General features: G+C 38.0%; 1 protein-coding gene across 5 annotated transcripts in view; it reads left to right on the top strand.

The window, feature by feature from the left end:
* TET2 (tet methylcytosine dioxygenase 2) overlaps positions 1-21,932 on the top strand; it is a 116,896-nt gene that overhangs the window by 54,264 nt on the left and 40,700 nt on the right. The gene's annotated exons all lie outside the window — the stretch shown is intronic.

Below are 21,932 nucleotides of genomic sequence, written 5' to 3'. Positions count from 1 at the left end.
TAATGCTCTGATGGCTTCCCATAGGATTTCAGTAGCAATGGAAGCACTGTATCCCTACCTGGCCCTTACATACCTGTAACCTCATCTTGAAACCTCTCATTCTCTCTCTTGCTCACTGAGAACCAACCAGACCAATTTCTCTGTTCCTCAGATCTGCCAAGATCATTTATGCTTCGGTGGCTTTGTACTTTCCTTTCCTTCTGACTGGACCATTCTCCCCCGAGCTCATCTACCACTGGCTTTGTCATTCACCTCAGATAGATGTCAGCAACTCAGAGTCTTCTAACTTCTCTATCTTAGCAGTCCCATTGCAGTCCCTCTCTATCCTACTGTTTAGATTTCTTTCCTTCACAGCACTTATCAATCTGCGGTTGTCTTATTTACTTGTTTATCTAAATAAACTTCACTAATGTGGGACCCCATTGTATGTGCATATATTGCAAAATGATCACACAATAAGATTGCTTAATGTCTATCACCTCATATAGTTACAGTTTCTCTGTGTGTGTGATAACTTTTAAGATGTACTCTTAGCAACTTTCAATTATACAATATGGTATTGTTAAATATAGTCATCATGCAGTACATTATATTCTATCTTTTGACCACGTTCACTCATTTTGCCACCTCGCCACCCGCCACCCCCACCTCTAGTGACCACCAACCTGTGCTGTGTATCTGTGAGTTCAGGTGTGTTTGTTTGTTTTAGATTCCATGTAAGTGAGAGCATATGGTATTTGTCTTTCTCTGACTTATTTCACTTAGCATAGTGCCCTCAGGGTCCATCCATGTTGTTGCAAATGGCAGGATTTCCTTATTTTTTATGGCTGAATAATATTCCAGTACACACACACACATCACATTTTCTTTATCTGTTCATCCATTGATGGACACTTAGGTCGTTTCCATATCTTGGCTACTGTGAATAATACTCCCATGAGCATGGAGGTGCAGACATCTCTTCAACATAGTGTTTTTGTTTCCTTCAGATATAAAACCAGAAGTAGAATTGCTGGATCTTATGGTAGTTCTATTTTAAATTTTTTGAAGAACCTCCATACTGTTTTCCAAAGTGGCTGCACCAGTTTACATACCAACAGTGTGCAAGTGTGGCCTTTTCTCCACATCTTCGCCAGCATTTGTTATCTCTGTCTTTCAGATGATAACCATTCTAACAGGCAGTGAGGTGATATCTCATAGTGATTTGGTTTGCATTTCCCTATTGATTAGTGATGTTGAACACCTTCTGATGTACCTGTTGGCCATTTGTATATCTTCTTCAGAAAAATATCTATTCTGATCCCTTGTCCATTTTTTAATTGGATTATTTGTTTTTCTTTACTATAGAGTTATATAAATTCTTTATATATTTTGGATATTAACCTCTGATCAGATGTATGATTTTCAAATATTGTTTCCCATTCTGCAGGTTGTTTTACATTTTGTTGATTGTTTCTTTTGTTGTTCAGAAGCTTTTTAGTTTGATATAGTCCCACTTGGCCATTTTTGATTTTGTTGTTTGTGCTTTAGGTGTCATATCCAAAATATCATTGCCAAGACCTGTGTTAAGGAGCTATGTTTTCCTCTAGGAGTTTTATGGCTTCAGGTCTTATGTTCAAGTCTTTAATCCATTTTGAATTAGTTTTTGTGGATGGTGTAAGATAGGGGTCTATTTTGGTTCTTTTGCGTGTGAATACCCAGTTTTCCCAGCACCATTTATTGAACACTGTCTTGTTCTCCATTGAGTGTTCTTGGCTCCCTTGTAAAATTAATTGACCATATATGCATAGGTTTATTTCTGGACTCTCGATTCTGTTCCATTTATCTGCATGTCTGTTTTTATGCCAGTATCATACTGTTTTGATTAATACACATTTATAGGATAGCTTGAAGTCAGGAAGTGTGATACCTCTAGCTTTGTTCTTCTTTCTCGGGATTGCTTTGGCTGTTTGAGGTCTTTTGTGGTTGCTTATAAATTTTAGGATGGTTTTTTCTTCTTCTGTAAAAAACTTCCATTGGAATCGATAGGGATTGCATTGCACCTATAGACGGATTTGGGTAGTGTGGAAAGTTTAACATTATTAATTTCTCCAGTCCGTGAACTTTCCATTTATTTGCATCTTCTTTGATTTCTTTCATTAACGTTTTATAGCTTTCACTGTGGAGATCTTTCACCTCCTTGATTAAATTTATTCCTAAATATTTTATTGTTTTTGATGCAATTGCAAGTGGGATTATTTTATTTGTTTCTTTTTCACCTAATTCGTTGTTCGTATATAGAAATGCTACTTATTTTTGTCCGTTAGTTTTGTGTCCTGCAGTTTTACTGAATTCGTTGATTAGATCTAATAGTTTTTTGGTGGAGTCTTTAGGATTTTTCTATATATTAAATCATGTCATCTGCAAATAGAGACAATTTTACCTCTTCCTTACCAATTCCGATGCCTTTTATTTCTTTTTTGCCTGATTTCTCTGGGTAGAACTTCCAACACTATGCTGAATAAAAGCGACGAGAGTGGGCATCCTTGTCTTGTTCCTGATCTTAGAGGAAAAGCTTCAACCTTTCACCATTGAGTATGATGTCAGCCTTGGGCTTGTCAGACATGGCCTTTATTAGGTTGAGGTACATTCCTTCTATACTCAGTTTGTTGAGTTTTTTATCATGAACAGATGTGGAATTTTGTCAGATACTTTTTCTGCATCTACTGAGATGGTCGTATGATTTTTATCTTTCATTTTATTAATGTGATGTATCACATTTATTGATTTGGGTATGTTGACCCATCTTCGCATCTCAGAGATGAATCCCTCTTGATCGTGGTGTATGATCCTTTTAATGTGCTGCTGAATTTGGTTTGCTATTATTTTCTTCAGAGTTTTCACATGTATATTCATTAGGGTTATTGGCCTGTAGTTTTCTTTTTTTGTAGTATCTTCATCTAGCTTTGGTGTCAGGGTAATGCTGGCCTCATTTGGGGAATGTTCCTTCCTTTTCAATTCTCTGGAAGAGTTTGAGAAGAATTGACATTAATTCTTCTTTAAATGTTTAGTAAAATACACCAGCGAAACCATCTGGTCCAGGCCTTTCTTTGTTGAGAAGTTTTTGGTTACTGATTCAATCTCCTTAATCATTATTGGTCTGTTCAAATTTTCTATTTCTTCATGATTCAGTCTTGGTAGTTTGCATGTTTCTAGGAATTTATCCATTTCTTCTAGGGTGTCCAGTTTGTTGGTGTATAGTTGTTCATAGTATGTATTTCTGTGGTATCAATTGTAATGTCTCTTCTTTCATTTGTAATTTTATTTATTTAATAAAATTTTAGTCCTCTCTCTTTTTTCTTGGTTAACCTAGCCAAAATTTGTCAATTTTTTTAGCTTTTCAAAGAACCAACTCTTAGTTTTTTAAATCTTTTCTGTTTTTTTCTTTTTGGTTCTCTATTTCGTTTATTTCTTCTCTAATCTTATTATTTCCTTCCTTCTGCTTTGAGTTTCGTTTGCACAGCTATACTTTAAACTAGAGTGAAATTATCCATTTGTGTACCCTAAATCAAAGTAGGGGTCCCAAAATTTTAGAAATTGAAATTGTGAAGGCTGTCTATATTTTCTAGTGTTCTTTCCAGCTTAGATAAAAATGGAATTAATGTTATTAGTCCCAATTTTCTAACTTTCCATTATTAAAAGGAAATGCATTCATTCTCCTCTCCTCCCACCCCCCAGCCCCCACCAAAAGACTCCATGGAATTCGTGTTTTACAAATGCATGTGCTCATCTATTATTTTTTTAAAGGTGCACTTTTTTGGGCTGAGGAAGATTGGCCCTGAGCTCACATCTATTGCCAATCTTCCTCTTTTTTTTTTCTCCCCAAAGCCCCAGCACATAGTTGTATATCCTAGTTACAGATCATTCTAGTTCTTCTATGTGGGATGCCACCACAGCATGGCTTGATTAGTGGTGCTAGGTCAGCATGCAGGATCCAAACCAGACAACCCTGGGCCACCAAAGCAGAGAACACAAACTTAACCACTCAGCCGTGGGTCCAGCCTGTATTTTCTTTTTAATTACATCAAATCTGAGTTTAAATCTTGACTCAACTCAGCCCTCCTTCTGACATGGAATTGTCCAGCTGCCATGTGAAGCAGTCCACAGTGACTGTTCTTAGGTCTGGAACTCCATGTCTGTAAGAATACTGACATAACCTGCTGAAATTCAACAGTATGTTTACTTGGTTATCATAAGGTTGTAAATGTCGAATTTAGGAAGATTCTCAGCTTTTCAAATATATTCAGAAGAAGTAAAATCTGTAACAAGCATACTAAATTTTTTTAAGCCAGTTTTAATCAATTTGAGTGATTATGCAGCAAAGCTTGTAGAGGCAATCACAAATAGCCTTACTCAGAATGATGCCCTTGTTCCTGTCACACCTGCACTGTGTCACGGTAAGGTTTAGACATGTTCCTATGTTGACCAAGTGCACTTCCTGTTATTTTAAGATGTCTGTTTTGTCTTCTGTCTATAAATTTTCAAAGAATTTCTCTTTGTCTAGGATGCTCTTCTTTTGCTGCAGCTGAAGAAATCCTAAAAATTCTTAAGGCCCTCTACCAAAATCATCTCCATTTTGAAGTGTGTCCCCATCATTCCAGGGTGTGTGAGCTGGTGGCACTTATCTTCTTATAACTCCACAATCTACCTCTGAATTCAGGAGAAGCTCCTGGAGAGCACCGTGGCCACCGAGCACAGAACTCAGCTCCCAGCACAATAAACAATGAGCCGAACTACAGATTTGAAAATATGCGTCAGAAAGCATACCATAGAAGTTTGCCATGTATAGTAGTAAAGATTTAATGCCTACTTTCACAGAAAATGCCATGAGACCTTTTTATGAAATCTAATTTTCTTCAACTAAGTAGCATTTAAACTGAGAAGAATGGGTTATTTCAGTGTCTCTCTATAGTAACATCTTGTGATCACTTGCCAGATCATGAAATATATGTTCAAGAAAATTACTGAAAGAGCTTTTTAAACTTTGTGACATTTGACTTATATTTATTACCCAAAAGCCTGAATTCTTATTCAGCACATGATCATTTCAATTATTCAAAACTTAAACTGGCTAGGAGGTGCTCTAAATCTTTATGCGATTGGTAGCTCTGCAGCAGCCTTCCAAAGCCGGAAATGCCACAGTCGCTTCTAAGGAAAGACTTGAGTTTTGAAAGCATTTTGAATAGACACAGAAAGGGACATGGCGTTTCCCCAGCATTGCTTACGTGATGCCACATGAAGCATCTTCTCAAAGCGTGAACTGCAATTCAGATGAGGTCAGCCAGTTTTCTTGGCTGCAGTGGTTCTGCCATCTCTTCATGCTGCATCTTGCCTCAAAGAGAACATTTAAACATGGGAAAGCATTTGCCCTGGGTTGTAGGAAACTGAAAGGGGACCACATGCCAGCTCAGTTCTGGGATTCTGCCCTGTCTCATCTGTCAGCTGAGCACTGTTGCATTTTCCTGCAATAGCATAAATGGGTGGCCTCAGTAACACTTTAACTGCAAGTCGATACCTTTGAATAGAAAAGTCTGATAATTCCTAGTTCTGTTTTCTCCATGTGTGACTAAAGCAACCGAGACTAACCACCATTTCCTTCTACCAATGTTCTCCCCTCAAACAAAATGAATTTAGCTTCAGAGCATTTTATGTCCTTTGCTAAGCGTGGGTTTAGACGACAGTGTAAAGCATCCCCACACTGAATATCAGAGTGAGTAGACTTGGAATTTGGTTGGAATTTCTGCGGGAGTTGGAAGAGGATAAGTAAAGTAGAAATTAATATTTTTAAAGCCAGAGACTAACACAAATGAATGTTTCAAATGTGTTTATTTCTTCGTAATTCTTTGCAACAGGTGAGGGGGAGGAGAATTCAAAGGAAATATTGTTTTGAATTTTAACAAAGTCCTTTCATGGAAACGTTGTCACTTCTGGTTACTACAGTTCTGTAACTTGTTGAGTTAATCTGAGAGGTTCTTTTTCTTCATCCTAATTCAGTGCTATTTTGACTGGTGGACTGAAATTATGGTGCCATATTTATAAGATGGCAATTAAAATCATAGTTCTTATACCCACTGAAAGATGGAAAAGAAAGAGGAGGAACCAGGGAAAGCTACAGCTTTTAGGGGATTGGTGACATTTTAGTGCACATTGCTTCAGATTTACATTGTTTATACTATGTTCAAATATACTTAAAGTATAAAAGTAATGATTTGACGCAAGACAGAAAATTTATATGCTATTTTCTATTGTTTTTTTCTCTAGAAAATTCTACTTTGATTCTATGACAAATGCCATAAGCTTGGCTCATTCGCTGATCTATTAATTTGGAGCTATTTTCAAACAAAAAGCTCATTCATCTCTTAGCAGATTTAGTTACAGTCATGATAACAGATGCATAGCTATGTGTGTTGGGCAAACCATTGGCCACATCAGTCTTAAATGCATTGTCCATCATCCATGGAGACGCGTGGATTTGCAATACCCCCTAAATAGTGCTATGGTTATATGGAAATTACTTTGTAGGTAATTAGTGTTATTTTGAATTCAAATGGTATTTTTAATACAGACATATGTAGAAGTATATTTTTAGTTTTTCTCAATGCTTAGATTTATTGAGTTTAGAATCCTTTTCTTTTTTTAATATTCTTTTTCTCTTCTTGTCCTTCCCGGCCAGCCCTAAGCAGACATAGATCAGTACGATGTTGTGTTAAGGGCACAGCCACCCAGACTATACCCTGAGAGCAGACCATTCTCTTAACTTTAAAGACATCACTTAAATGGCCTGTTCAACTCATACAAAAAAAATTTAATGATTTTCTGTGTATTTGGGCCAAGTTAAGAATTACACAGGAGTGTTTAGTATAAATAAAATTTATTCTGGCAATATGACTTTCCCTATTTCTCTTTGTTTCATTTTTAAAATCATGCTTCAGGCTTGTTTTATATTGCATTAAACCCTAGTACTAAAGACTGATCTATCTAATACATGGCATATTTGGAAGGATTTGGAGAAAACAGAGCTTTTGTGGTCATATTATCAAAAGTTTAATTGTTAATTCAAGGCTGAAGAAGTCTTTGATAGGAAAATTATTTCTTTTTAATATACGAACACACTGGCATTTCTGATATTTAGAAAATAATTATAAAAAGCTAAGTTTTCTGTCCCTGTTTATTCAATATCACCCTTAATTGGATTCTTTATATTACTGTAGTTTCTCAACTCTAATCTGATTTTATTTCTATTACTTATACTTAGTATATGAAAGCTTACCTTATGTCAGTCCTCGTGCTTCCATTACATTTTTCCGTGACCTGATATTGAACACTTAGGTGTGGCTTTCTTGATGTGGCAGGTGGGAATGTAGAGATCACAAAGACTGTGTTTACAAGATTTAATCTTAAAACTAAGCACTCATTTGTCTCTTAAAATATGTATAAGTGAGGAAAATCCCTTTTGGCGTTACTTAAATGACTGCTACTCTTAAAGTTATCATAAAAAGTTTGTTACTATTAATTACAGAGTTATGAGTTACTGTTTCAAAACTCGTATTTCAGTGTGAGATTTTGTAACTATTTCTGAATATTTTCACCAGGACAGAAGAGATTCTGAGCTAGAGGCAAGAGCCTTTTGTAAGGAAGAGTTTGGATAGTTAGAATGGTAATATAATTGGGAGAAATAAGACGAGGACAATAGTTCACTTGCTACGTGATCAGTTGGAGGTTAAAGCATGACTCGCGTATGTGCATGTCCCTGGTCTTGGAGGTGGACTCAGGGCTCTTTACAGGGTTAGGGGTGGTGATGGGAATTCATATTCTCCTAGGCCACAAGTTCTCATCACTGCCATGCTAACACTGCACAAATTCGCATGCCACCTGAATTCAGGTTTTCCAGCAAGCGGTAGTCCATGGGATACTGGTTTTGGAGGATCCTCTGTAAACAGTGATTCTGCACCCGAGCTACACCTGGGAAATGCTACACATCACAGCCCCATTTTAGAGACCCCATGATGACATTGAAGACTTTGAGGCCTTTCATTAAAGCTTTAAATTTATTTTTAACCAAGTTTCCCTTACTTATTCTCCCTCAGCCCTGCCCTTCCTTTTAAAAAGTACACATTAATATCCAGTAGATATTACTACTAGTGTAGTAATATCTGGTGTTTGAAGCCTCACATGAGATGTGGCTGTTCCGATAGTGTGGTGCATATTTGTGTTCATGCACCTGTGCATACAAACTCATCCCAAGCTTATTAGCAACGCACTTGTAAAAAGACTTGATAGAGGTGTCAAGATGATAGTAGTGCGGGGGGATACCCTCTCTAGGATGTGTCCTTTAATTGGAAAATCCGGAAACCCAATGTTGTCTTCCCTCAGAGTTGACTGGGTTGAGGGAAAGTGATTTGTTTTACTCAAACTCACGTGAAGTTGGTGTTTAAATAAATGTATACATTTATCAATTCATAACCAGAAACTCACATTTCCAGTGATCAAAATATGATTTATGTCTCTTGTCCAAAGTACTTGCATTAAGGAAACCCAATGTTTTTGGAGGTGGAGGATTTTAAGGGGTGTTTATTTGCTTATTTTTGTGAGGAAGATTCACCCAGAGCTAACATCTATTGCCAATCTTCCTCTTTTTTTTTTTTTTTTTTTTTTTTGCTTGAGGAAGATTACCCCTGAGCTGATGTCTGTGCCAGTCTTCCTCCACTTTGTATGTGGGAGGTCTCCACAGCATGGCTGATGAGTGGAGTAGGTCCACGCCTGGGATCCAAACCCACAAACAAGGGCCGCTGAAGCAGAGTTCACAGAACTTTAACCACTGGGCCCCAGGGCTGGCCCCAGGGGTATTTATTATCTAGACCTCAGTGAAGAAAGCTTCATAGTCATCCCTGTCTGTAGAATTTGCTTGCCTAATGACTGTACTCATATCGGCCAATCCAGAGTTTCTCTTCCCAGGACAGTGTAAGGAGCGCTTCTCTGTGGATGAGGAGCGACACAAGGAGCGCCAGGTCTGCTACTGGGCTCTGAACCGACCGCTCCCCATCTGTCTACATTTTGGCTCAGAAGTTGGGCAGGCCTGCATTTCACATCTGCCTCTGCCTTGTCTCAGCAATGCCAGGCTACTCTTTTAGCTTCTATTTACTTATATGTAAAATCAGATGAAAATTATACTTTCCAGACCAAAAATAGTCTTTGTGATGACTTGTTTCAAGGAGACTCCTGTAGATATTTATCATTGCCAATTTTTGAGAATCCTAGCATCTTAGAACTCAAAAAGACTTTAGACGTCATATTGTTCATTTCCCTCACATACAATTTAGATTTTTTTTTTAATTGTTATTTGTGGAGGTTGTGACTTGGTCAAAAATCCATATCCAGAACTAGAAACCAGCTTTCTTGTTCTGAATAGCTGTTCTTGTATGTATATGTCTTGTCTTGCCAGTTAAATACTTAAAAATCCTTAAAGATAGAGACCATATTTGATAGTACTTCTGGATCCCATAGATTGTGGTTCCAGAGGTAAGAAACTTTTTGAGGAAAAAAAATTTTATAGTCCTTCTGTTTCTATTTTGACACCATTTAAAATGTGCACTACAATTTTGGGTAATCTAAGGTGTTCATCAGATCTTTTAACAAAACACAGATGATGAGAGAAGATGAGAGTAATCTTCATAATATATGGGAGCTTGTTTCTGATGAATACGTGGTTATATGATCTTCTTTTAAAACATCTACATAGTTGATATTTCTCATTTTCCCAATGCCCTACCCATTAGAAAATTTCTTTCTTTTTTTTCTTCTGGATGGACTAAAATTATTTTATTTATATTATGAAATAATGTTGGCAGTTTTCTTTAGGGCTGACACATATTGAAGCATCTTACGTTGATAGCCATTGATAGGTAATGGGTTTAACAGCATCTCCATTATTAATCTTTGAGTAGGATATCCATTTTACCCTCAAGAAGAACTTTGTAACACCCTACAAGTTGACTGAAACACAATAACCATTAATTGCTCCAAAAAAGGAGGAAGAAGAATGATTGGGTTGTCATAGTAACTGAAGCAGATTAGGACTAGACCGGTACGAAGACGGAGCTGTTCAAGGTTGTACAAAACTTCTCAGAAACGCAGATGGTGTGCCTTTTGAGGCAATCAGAGGGAACAAAACACCTTTGAGAAGGATCAGATTCCATGAATACAGTACAGGGCATAATTGCCAAAATGCTTGTCCCACAAGGATCCCTAGAATGGAATATTTCAATAAAATGTTCAGTATGTTATTGGTTTGTTTCACATTAATATTTTAGAGTCCCCTGGGGATGTGACAGTTTAGTTGACTCTAATATAATTATCTTCTACATCTTGATAGTTTTGTTCCCTTTTCCATTCTTGATTTTAGGGCTGAGACGTGGACAATGTATCCAATAATACAGAATTAACACATTGATTAATCAGGATCATGTGGTGAATTGGGTGATTATTATATAATTTGGCTCTTTGTTCGGATCTCACTATCTCAATGAGACCTCTTCTGACTGTGGTGTTTAGTACTGCAACCTGAAGCCCCTCCCTGGTTCCCCAGATCCCCCATCCCTGGTATCTCTGTATTTTTCTAGCACTCGGCATCATCCTACTATACCGTACAATGTCTCCCTTGTTATGTTTACTGCTTCTCTCCCCACGAGAATATCAGGTCCCGTCAGGCAGGGAGTATGTCTCATTTGTTCAATGATATATGCTGTTGGCTACACCTGTGCCCAGCACATAAGATATGTTCAGTAAACATTTGTTGAATGAAAGAATGAATGCATAGACAGGTTATTTTTATGGTGCTACCGCTGTCATTATGTGAAAACATTGAATGACTATGAACCCTGCCAGAAATTACGTAAAGTTCTTATGTATTACTAGAAACCATTTTATTGTATTCATGTAACAGTTTTATTAGAAAAATCATACCTCAAGGTATAAAAACGAAAGCATTTATTCCTTATAATTGCGCCTCAAATATACTATGATAGTCTCCCCCGAACCCCACTGTGTTTACGGTATCTTCTTGACTAGATTCCATAATTTTTGCAGCATCTTTTGGTTTTTAGAACTATTTCACTCCAGTCTTTGAAACTCAGTCCTATTCTCCCTTAAAACTCCCAAGTCGAGCGTGATTAAATCCTCTTCTTCCCCCAGCACAGGCTTGCCCTCTGGCTCCAGCACTTGGAGTTGAGAGTCGGAGGGTCTCACGCTGAGTGTCTCCTCCCAGCCCGTGTCTTTTAAGCACCAGCCACTAGGAACTTGGGCAGGGCTAAGGAAGGATGGAAAAAGCTTAGGGCTCCTTATTCGCCTGAACAAGGCTGCAAGACTTTGGATGTTGCTATTTTGGTGGCTGACCTTGACGGGCCATTGGATGCCCTGTATGGGGCAGGCATCAAAATACTGGCTGCCTCTCGGCCACATGGGGTGTTCCAAATGGCCTGCAGGGCTCTTCCTGCCCAGCTCCCTGGTGGGCATCTGTCTCCTCTTCCTCCCCTCCACCACCACACCCACTTCAGCTTTGCCCAGAGTCCACCCTGCAGTCTCTTTCTGCTGGGGTCAGCTTGCCCTCTGGACAGACTCTCAGATAGGGTATCAGCAAGATCAGACCCAAACGACTATAGTTTCTGCAGTACATTTTTTGAGTTGAAAATTTCAAGCATTGGATAGAGTGTGTCCTAATAGGCGTATCCCAGGGAGAACAACCAGCTCACAACTAGCCATTCTGATGATGGGAGTGGACTGAAACAGAAAAATCCGAATCGTGTTTATGCCTTATGAGAAACAAACAGTGCTTGTGACAGATTGCGTTTCTAGTTGTGTTTGATGATCTCTTCCCTCAGCACTTGTTAGTTTGGTGAGAGTTCGAGAGAGACCTAGACTGAGCCCAAATTCAAGAAACAGTCCCGGGATAAACAGACATGTGGATAGCTGAGAACCCACAAACGACCATTCCCGTCTTACTGGCTGGGAAAGTGGTTGACTAGAGTCGCAGACTTGTTTCTGAACTGCCGGTGTCTCCACGTTGTACACGCAGACTTCTGTGTGTAAACCTCGCCTCTAATCCTCAGCGACATTCCTTCTCACTCTCCTCCCTCTGATAATCCATGTTATTAAATTGCGTCTATACTGTTACTCTAAGATAAGAAACAAATTTTAAAACTTCAAACATTGGAATTAGATGGTATCTCCTGAGGGTCACGCAGCATTTGACAAGGCCTCCCCCTAAGGATGTGACACTCCGTGGGAGCAGCCGAGTGTGCATCCTGCGTGTGCAGCTCCCCGTAAGGATGTGACACTCTGTGAGAGCAGCCGAGTGTGCGTCCCGCGTGTGCAGCTCCTCGCAAGCTAATGCTCTTCTGGAAATGCAGGGACTTCCTCTGAGATTTTGACATGTTTGTGTGTTCACTGGTCCTTTCTCAAGAGCTGTGAGGCACATCTTCACAGATTTCTTAATATTAAGATGAAAAGTTCTTACAATGTGAGAAATATAAACGTCAGTTTTGCTATAAACTGCTAATTTATCTCATATTCCCCATACTGAATGCATCGACGGAGCATTATATTCCTGGCTTAACATGTAGCTTGGATACATTAGTTTTGCTGTTGAAAATATATGTTCTGGATTGCCTGTTTTCCTTCAAAATTTTAGCTTTAATATTAATGAAGAATAGTTTTTAATTTCATAAGTAATGCCCTATAAAAAAACACGTGGCTTACTACCAGAGTGGGGCTTAAATAACAACCATGCTAATCTTATACGTTAATTAAGAAAGAAATCAATGTGAACGGAGGGAATTTGATGGATATAGAAGATAGGGATTAAAACCGATGTTTTGGTCAAGATCTTAGACCACTGTCCACAGGGACATTCAATAGAGAATACTGAGGCCCACATCATACATGTATCTTGAAATAAATGTATAATTGACACAAATTTTGTCCCATTTTGGTAGGAAGAATCTAAAATAGTTTTGGAGAATAGTGCCATCTACACAGGAGGTGTGGTCAAATGTGTCATCTTGACTCACTGTTTCCATGTCAAGAAGTAATTAATTCCTAACCCCTGAAATGCCAGTGGGGCCAATCCTGTCGGGAGAGGTGACAGAGATGTTGCAGTCATCTCCCAAGGCTGATGGTGAGACTCATGGACTTGAGGAGATGCCATCCCTGCAAGGGATCATCTTAAGAATTTACCCCCAATAATTTGCATATATCAATAAACAGGACTCATCCGATGATGGAGAGTATTTTATATACTTTTAATACTAGAGCATGAAGTCAAAGGTTTTTTATAGAAAAAAAATGTGTTGCCTTATAGCATGACAACTATACAGATCTGTAAATTGACTCTTTTGTCTCCTTGAAAAAGCTGACGTGAGATTTAAATGATGTGTATTTTTTTCCTCTTAGTGCAATAAAAGACACACCACCAATAGAATCAATAAACCAACAAATAAAAGCAAAAACAGAAAGCCCTCTTCACAAATTTTGAGCGTCACCTACAGCTTTCTGCGGTGAGAGATACAGCCACCATTTCTGAGTGATTCAAAGAGTCAAATGGTGTTGAGCTAAATTACAACCCTAAATGCATCCTGGTGAAATGAGATGCAGATCCATTTGCACACTAATGTGCTATTTTTGAGTCATGCATCATAGCATCTTCAAAGAAGCCTGTCATAATTATGATGGATTAGACTGCAGAGTCAGTCCTGGATGCAGTAATTGTCTCACAGATGCTGCCAGTGTGACTTGAATTCATAATAAATTATTGTCAGAGAGGCGGGAGAAGGAGCTGAATCAAACGCCCAAGGAGAGCCGCTGTGGCTGAAACCTGTTTGGTGGGAGGGAATCTAGATGTCAGCAGCTGGTCGAAAGGCCGATACCTGCACCTGAGATAAACACGCTTCATCGACGTGTGCCTCTGACACACAGGGGGAAGCTTGACGTCCTTGGCATTCTTACTTCAAGTTCTCAATCTCTTTCTCTTTCTTAACGCCTCCCCTCATAGCCTATGAAAAATTGTTCTGGAGCTTAGCTGGAATCATAGAGTGGCCATAACATATTCTTGCACGTTCCTGTTTATATTACTACATTACAAATTTGATATTTAGAATTTCCCCCCCAAGAAATTGTGGTAATTATAGCTGATAGAACTAGTCTTTTTGGTTTCTTAGAAGGCCATACTTTATAGGGAATATTAGTCTAATAGAATAAAGAGATAAATGTAAATAATGTGACTAGTAAGATCTAAATTCTAACATTTTAAATTGTGATTTAATTAGCACCTGTCATTTAGGTGAATAATTTCTTAAACAGCCTCTTTAGGCTTTAAAAAATTGCCAAAGCTGCTTTTAGAATTTGTGTTATATTTTGTCCATTCTTGAAGTGTAAGTCACTTTGTTGCCTTTTTGGTAAACCTATGAAGAAACCTCGTGCTGTATGTAATCAGAAACCCTGTACGTGTGTGTGTACAATTTAAATAATGAACTATTTATTATGTTTTGATTAGTAAAGATAACTCAGAGCAGAGTGGATAAACATACACCGTGTCTTTTTCCAGGTTAAGGGTTCAATAGTCAGAAAAATTTCCCTAAGTCATTTGTTGACTATTACTAGTTTTTAAAGAAATGCACTCCATTGAGTTTTCACATGGTCGCCTCTGTACGTGATGACACTAGTTCTTCTGCCTCAGGGATGGTGATAGATATGTTTGATGAGCATCCACTGCCATCCTTTTAAAACTGTCTTTGACTTAGTGGGGCATATATTTTCTCTCTCACTGAGGCAAGAGGGAATGAAGTTAGATTTCATGGGGGCTGATGGTCTGCAGACCCTGGAGCTCCAGGGTGCCCTTGCCCTCTCCTGTCCTCCCTGGCTCCTGAGCAGTCACAAGGCGGGAAGGTTACCCCCTTACCGTAGCAGTCCAGGGCGCTGCAGGACGCTACAGCTCGGTGTTAGCACCACCCTGCAGCACCTGTGTGGAGTGGGGATTCAGCTAATGCTTGACTGAATACACCAACTCACTGATGAGCATTAGGCTCCAGTTCTCTCAGTGACATTACCAGGGGAGATTGTAAGTTGTCCTCAAATATATTAGAGAAAAATCATCAGCAGCCCAGTGTTGGTGGAAGAGGTAATCTAGAAATGTAGCAAAGAATGGATCAGAACAACTGTGGCAACTTCAAGTTCCACATGCTAAATGATCACATTTTGTTTTTATTCTATCCCATGCACACAAAGAAATGAAGCGTTGATGAAATACATGGAAAATGCCCTTATCACGATAGTACAGGGCTACAGATATGTAACAAGAATGTTTTTTTTTCATCCTAAGCCTGAAAAAAACTCAAATGTTGGCAAAGTGTGAATTTATAACCAAGTGAAACCTAGTCCCTGCATTGTGCACTTTTCTTCATGTAGGTGGCAGGAAGGGCTGCTGGGGGCTGCACTCGCCCTGTGGGAGGGGTTATTTTGATGCCCAACCTTGAGAAAATGGCTCAGTTTGTACGTCTGTCCAATGAAAGAATGGAACGAGAGCCGTTCTTACACTCTGAAATGTTTTACACATTGTTAGGGCCATCATCATCACTTGTTATCCCTCATTTTGAATGTGTCACTTTAAAATTTCTTAACCTTCCAAAAGCTTAAAATGCTGTTCAGTAATTCTCTGAGCAAGAGCTCTTGGTCCAGTCCTATTCTGGAAAAAAGGAAGACTCCCAAAGTAGTATGGCACATATTTGATTCAGGGAACTTTCCTTCTATTCCCCTCCCCCAAAAAATAACATGAGTTGTTAATTTTTGGTACCTGTCACAGTAGTGTGCTTAGAACCAGCTCTTAACAGTTTACAAGAGCAGATTCTGAAATTTTCAGGAATTTCATGAGCTGGAGTTGGATAGCTGGAAATCAGCAGGACCCAAGGAGCCTCTCTTAAGGAATATGTTAAAAGCTCACTATTCATTTTGAAATTGTAGCTAAATGCTGTGCATGACATGTTGATGCCAGGAAAAACATCTCTGAGAAGGCTGAACCAATCACGCTTTCCAGGTTTCTCAAAGGCTCTTCTGCCTGTGCTCTTGTGAACAGCTTTAAGAAAAAAGTGCTGCCTTAATTTCGATTGGCCAATGTCCTCCTAGGTGAGTCATTGTCCCTATTGTAAAACTGAGTCTCGTTCTAAAGTGAAAATTCTCTCTCCTGATTTTTTATAGATTCAGTTTTGCTTGGTATAAATTACCATGCACAAACCTCCAAAAGCTGGCGTTACTTCACAAAGCGTTTGAATATTCAGCTGCGCAAGGGAATAGTGTCCTGAGGGCACTGCACAATGTATTAACTAAATGTTCTCCGGTGCAGGGAAAAATAAAGGATATTCAATCTAGAAGAAATTGATTATAAGAACTCAAAATATTTCTGATATCAGTCACCTATAAGAGCAGATATGAATAAAAAAACTATTTCTGTTCATAATCTCTGAGAAGCAAATTGAATGTCACATAAAAATATCTCAAAAGCAAAAATTTACGATCCTTTGAAAAACACTTAGTTTAACTTTGGAAAAATTTTCCCTTTTTCCCTAAATTTGAAACTAATTTAATGATATACTTTACTTAATATATCCAAAATATTATTATTTCAGCATGTATGAAATATTTTTGAAAATTGAGTTGTTTTATGTTCTTTTTTGTCCCCACTAAGGTCTTTGAACTCCGGTGCGTATTTACACTTACAGCACATCTCATCTGGACCAACCACATTTCAAGGGCTCGGTGTCCACAGATGACTCAAGCCTCTCATATTCTGCCCGTCTCTTAACATTTGGGAGGAAGTGGGTCTAGCAGAAATGAAGACACCCCTTTGCTCCATTGTTTTTCTTTGTCCAAAAGGAATTATGACTTTTAAATTTGTTTTATTTTGTTAGGTAATACACATGCTTAAAAGTTACAAAAACCACAAACAGTTAAAAGCAATCTTGCTCCCATTCTCCAGCCTCCCCATTCCTTTATTACCAGTTTGTGGTAGATTCTCCCAGAGCTAATTTTTATTTCTTCCTTTCTGATTGAGGGGACAGAGGTTTACAGCATTGTGTGAATTTCACGTGTACATCAATGTATTTAGACTCCTGTATAGACTATAGTGCTCACCACCCAAACTCTAGTTTCTGTCGGTTGCCATACAAATGACCCCCTTCACCCCTTTCACCCTCCCCCCCACCTCCCTTCCCCTCTGGTGACCACCAGTCTGCTCTCTGTGTCTGTGCATTTGTTTGTTGTTGTTGTTTTATCTTCTGTATATAAGTGAGATCAGACGGTATCTGTCTTTCGCCGTCTGACTTACTTCACTTAGCATAATGCCCTCAACGTCCATCCATGTTGTCACAAATGGCAAGATTTCATCTTATTTATGGCTTAGTAGTATTCCATTATATATATGTATATATATATATATCACAAGAAGATATACATATCACATCTTTATCCATTTATCTGTTGATGGTCACTTACATTGTTTCCAAGTCTTGACTATTATGATTAACACTGCATTGAACATAGGGGTGCATATATCTTTTCAAATTAGTGTTTTCGTGTTCTTTTGATAAATACCCAGAAGTGGAATAGCTAGATCACATGGTAGTTCTTTTTTTAAGTTTTTGAGGAATCTCCATACTGTTTTCCATAGTGGCTGCACCAGTTTGCATTCCCACCAGCAGTGTATGAGAGTTACCTTTTCTCCACATCTTCCCTAACATCTGTTATTTCTTGCTCGTTGATTATAGCCATTCTGATGGGCATGAGGTGATATCTCATTATGGTTTTGATTTGCATTTCCCTGATAATTAGTCATGTTCAACATCTTTTCATGTGCTTGTTGGCCACCTGTATATCTTCTTTGGAAAAATGTCTGTTCAGATCCTCTGCCTATTTTTTAATAGGGTTGATTTTTTGTTGTTATTGAGTTGTATGAGTTCTTTATATATTTTAGATATAACCCTTTATCAGATGTGTGATTTGCAAATATCTTCTCCCAATTGGTAGCTTGTCTTTTCGTTTTGTTGATGGTTTCATTTGCTGTGCGGAAGCTTTTTAGTCTGATGGTAGTCCCATTTGTTTATTTTTTCTTTTGTTTTCCTTGCCTGGGGAGACATGATATTTAAAAAGATACTAAGACTGATATCAAAGAGTGTACTGCCTATGTTTTCTTCTAGGAGTTCTATGGTTTCAGGTCTTACATTCAAGTTTTCAATGTATTTTGAGCTCATTTTTGTGTATTGTGTAAGATACTGGTCTATTTTCATTCTTTTGCATGTGGCTGTGCAGTTTTCCCAACACCATTTCTATTCCTTTGATCTGTGTGTCTGTTTTTCTGCCAGTACCATGCTATTTTGATTACTATAGCTTTGTAATATAGTTTGAAATCAGGAAGTACACTGCCTCCAGCTTTGTTCTTTTTGTCAGGATTGCTTTAGCTATTCATGGCTTTTTGTTGTTCCATATAAATTTTATGATTCTTTGTTCTCTCTCTGTGAAAAGTGTCATTGGGACTTTGACAGGGATTTCATTAAATCTGCAGATTACTTTAGGTAGTGTGGATATTTTGACTATGTTTATTCTTCCAATCCATGAGCATGGAATATCTTTGCATTTCTTTGTGTCTTCTTTGATTTCTTTCATCAATTTCATCAATGTTTTATAGTTTTCAGTGTACAGGTCTTTCATCTCCTTGGTTAAATTTATTCCTAGGTATTTTATTCTTTTTGTTGTGATTGTAAGAATTGTATTCTTAATTTCTCTTTCTGCTATTTTGTTGTTAGAGTATAGACATGCAACTGATTTTTGTATGCTGATTTTGTACCCTGCAACTTTACTGTATTCGCTTATTATTTCTAATAGTTCTTGAGTGGATTCTTTGGAGTTTTCTATATATATAAAATTGTGTCATCTTCACATAGTGGTAGTTTTACTTCTTCCTTTCCAATTCAATCCCAATTTTATGTTTATTTTTATAAATGCTCAGGTTGTGACATTCTGATGCATACTGTTCTACAGCTTACTTTATTTCATTTAATTACTTGGAAATAATTCTATCTGAAAATATATGTTGTTTCTAACCTTTTACTATTGCAAAAAGTTGTACATACATCATTTAACATAAACATGAGTATATTTGTTAGATAAGTTCTTAAACTGAAGGGTCAAAGAAAGTTTCTGTGAAATTCTGTAGGTATTGCTGAATTGTCCCCCATCATATTTGCACTCATTTTGACTCCCAAGAACCAGGCAAGGGAGTGTCTCTTCCTCACATACTTGCCAACATAGCGTATTTTCAAACTTCTTGATCTTTCCCAATTTGAGAAAAATCTGTTCTGTTCTTGTTGTAGTTTTAATTTGCATTTCTTTTTATGAATGGTACGGGACATCTTTTTCAATATTTCAGAACCATTTGCATTTAATTTTCTGTGAACCATTCATACACTTGGCTCATTTTTCTATTCAGTGGTTGGTCTTTTCCTTGTCAATTTGTGTGAGTCCTATATATCAAGAAAGGCTTTATGTGACTTTTAAGTTTGCTTAGGGGTTTATTTTTGCATGCATAAATTTTTGTGAACTTTCTCATCTTTTATGGCTTCTGGATTTTTTGTCACAAAGAACTTACCCAGTAATTAGATTTGTTTTTTTTTAAGTTTTCTCAGACCTTTTACAATTTTTTTTAAGGTTTTATTTTTCATATTCAAATGTTAAATCCATCCAGAAGGCATTTTGGTTTAAGATGCAAGGGATAGATCCAACTTTATCATTTCTTCAGAAGAACATCCAGTTGTTCCAATATCGTATTTATTCAAGAGGCTGTCATTGCCTCACACCATATTTCTGTGTGTGTTTGGGCCTATTTCTGGACATCCCCTTCTAGTCCATTGGTCTTCTTAACACCCTATTGTCTATTGGCGTGCAATGACAGGCCGTTTTAAGTGTCATAGCTTTTGTTGGTTTTTAGTCTCTTTTAATTTGGCTGCTGCCCTGTCCAGCCTCCTTTACAAAGCTTTGTTAGATTCCTGCTGACTATCCAATTTGCTTATTTTTCCCCATGAACTTTAGAGTCAGCTTCTTTAATTCCTCAAAACATCCCACTGGTATTTTTATTGAGAGCACCTTAAATGACCAGATTAATCAGACAACTATCTGGGAACATATTATGCCCTTCTACTTGCTTTGCTTTTGTGTTTATGTATGCCCCAGTATTGTTTTAAAGTTTTATTCAAATAGGTTTTCCAAGTTTCTTTTTAAATTTATTCCTAGTGTTCTAAAAATATATTTTCTAGTACAGTATTTTATTCCACTAAAGCTTCTGACTGTCTTTTTTTTTTTTTAATGTATGAAGGCTGTTGATTTTTTTCTTCAGCTACTTTACTAAATTCTCATCAACTGTCCCAGTTTGTCATTTGAATCTCTTGGTTGGCCAGTATACAGTCTTATTGTCTGCAGAGGATAACTTCAGTGTTGCTGTCCAATGTCATATCTTATTTCTTCCTCTGCTTCATTTGTCTTGCTTATGTGAGCAATGGCTATTTTAATAGAGCTTTTTTATAGCCTGAAAGGAAACTCATCTTGATTTTTTTCTACTTACATCCTTAAAATAATTGTAATGAGAAAAACTGTGGGAAAATAAAGCACGACTATAGCATGAATGGGGCAGCATTCACTTCATAGAATGGATTATTTACATTGTTAGTGCCCATTTCTTCCTGCTTTCCCTGTCATTTGAACTTGGAAATCTCCATCTGGATTGGTCTCAAAAATGTAAGAATAAATGAGTGAAGAAATGATCATAAGATGAGCAAATTTACATCAATTTAGTGGAACTGATCGGATGCTCGCTCTATACTAAGCACAAAAATGAAAAGAGTAGAGTATTCTTAAGGAGTTCACAGTCCAGTAAGACAATAAATAAAACACAGTGGAGTGCAATAGATCATATGCAAGATATGGAAGCAGCATAGAAATGGGAGTGATTAATTCTCTTGGAAAATCAAAGAAGGAATCCTAGGGGAAGTGACGTCTGAGAGTTTTAAAGGGATGCATACGAGTCACTGGGCAAATAAGGGGCCTGAGAAGGCATCTGGGCAGACAAAGGACAGCAGCGTGGAGGTCCGACACAGGTTACCGTGTTTGGGTGTCTAACAGCCGTTATTATAGTTGGAATATAAACTGAGAGAGGAAGTAGAAGGAAAGAAAAATAGAAACCTGCATATGAAAAATCATTTATATAAAGCAAGAATTCTCAATAGAAGTGGGCAGCCCGACCTGGGAGAGATAAACATAGAATCATCTAGAAAAGGAATTTTTTTTTTTAAAGATTTTATTTTTTTCCTTTTTCTCCCCAAAGCCCCCTGGTACATAGTTGTATATTCTTCATTGTGGGTCCTTCTAGTTGTGGCATGTGGGACGCTGCCTCAGCGTGGTTTGATGAGCAGTGCCATGTCCTCACCCAGGATTCGAACCAACGAAACACTGGGCCGCCTGCAGCAGAGAGCGCGAACTTAACCACTCCGCCACGGGGCCAGCCCCTAGAAAAGGAATTTTTTAAACTACACTTTTCAGCCCTCTGACACTCCTAGGATGTTAATGCTAAAGGGAGCGTGCCTTGTCTTTCAGGTGCGTTTGGGTGAAAGAGTTTGAGAACTACTAACCAGGCAACATGGAGCCAGTAAAGTGTCTCAAGGAGGAATGACACCAGATTTGCATTTTACCACATTCCCTCTGATAACGATTTGAAGGAGCCTTGAGGGCCTGGGGAGGGGACAGGCTGGGCTAGGGAGAAGCCCTTTAAAAGCTACTGTAATGGATAATGATGCAAGATCACATAT

Source organism: Equus przewalskii, chromosome 2 (assembly GCF_037783145.1).
Source record: "Equus przewalskii isolate Varuska chromosome 2, EquPr2, whole genome shotgun sequence".
Taxonomy (NCBI): domain Eukaryota; kingdom Metazoa; phylum Chordata; class Mammalia; order Perissodactyla; family Equidae; genus Equus; species Equus przewalskii.
Note: the sequence above shows the minus strand (reverse complement) of the source record. Positions and strands in the feature narration are given on the sequence as shown.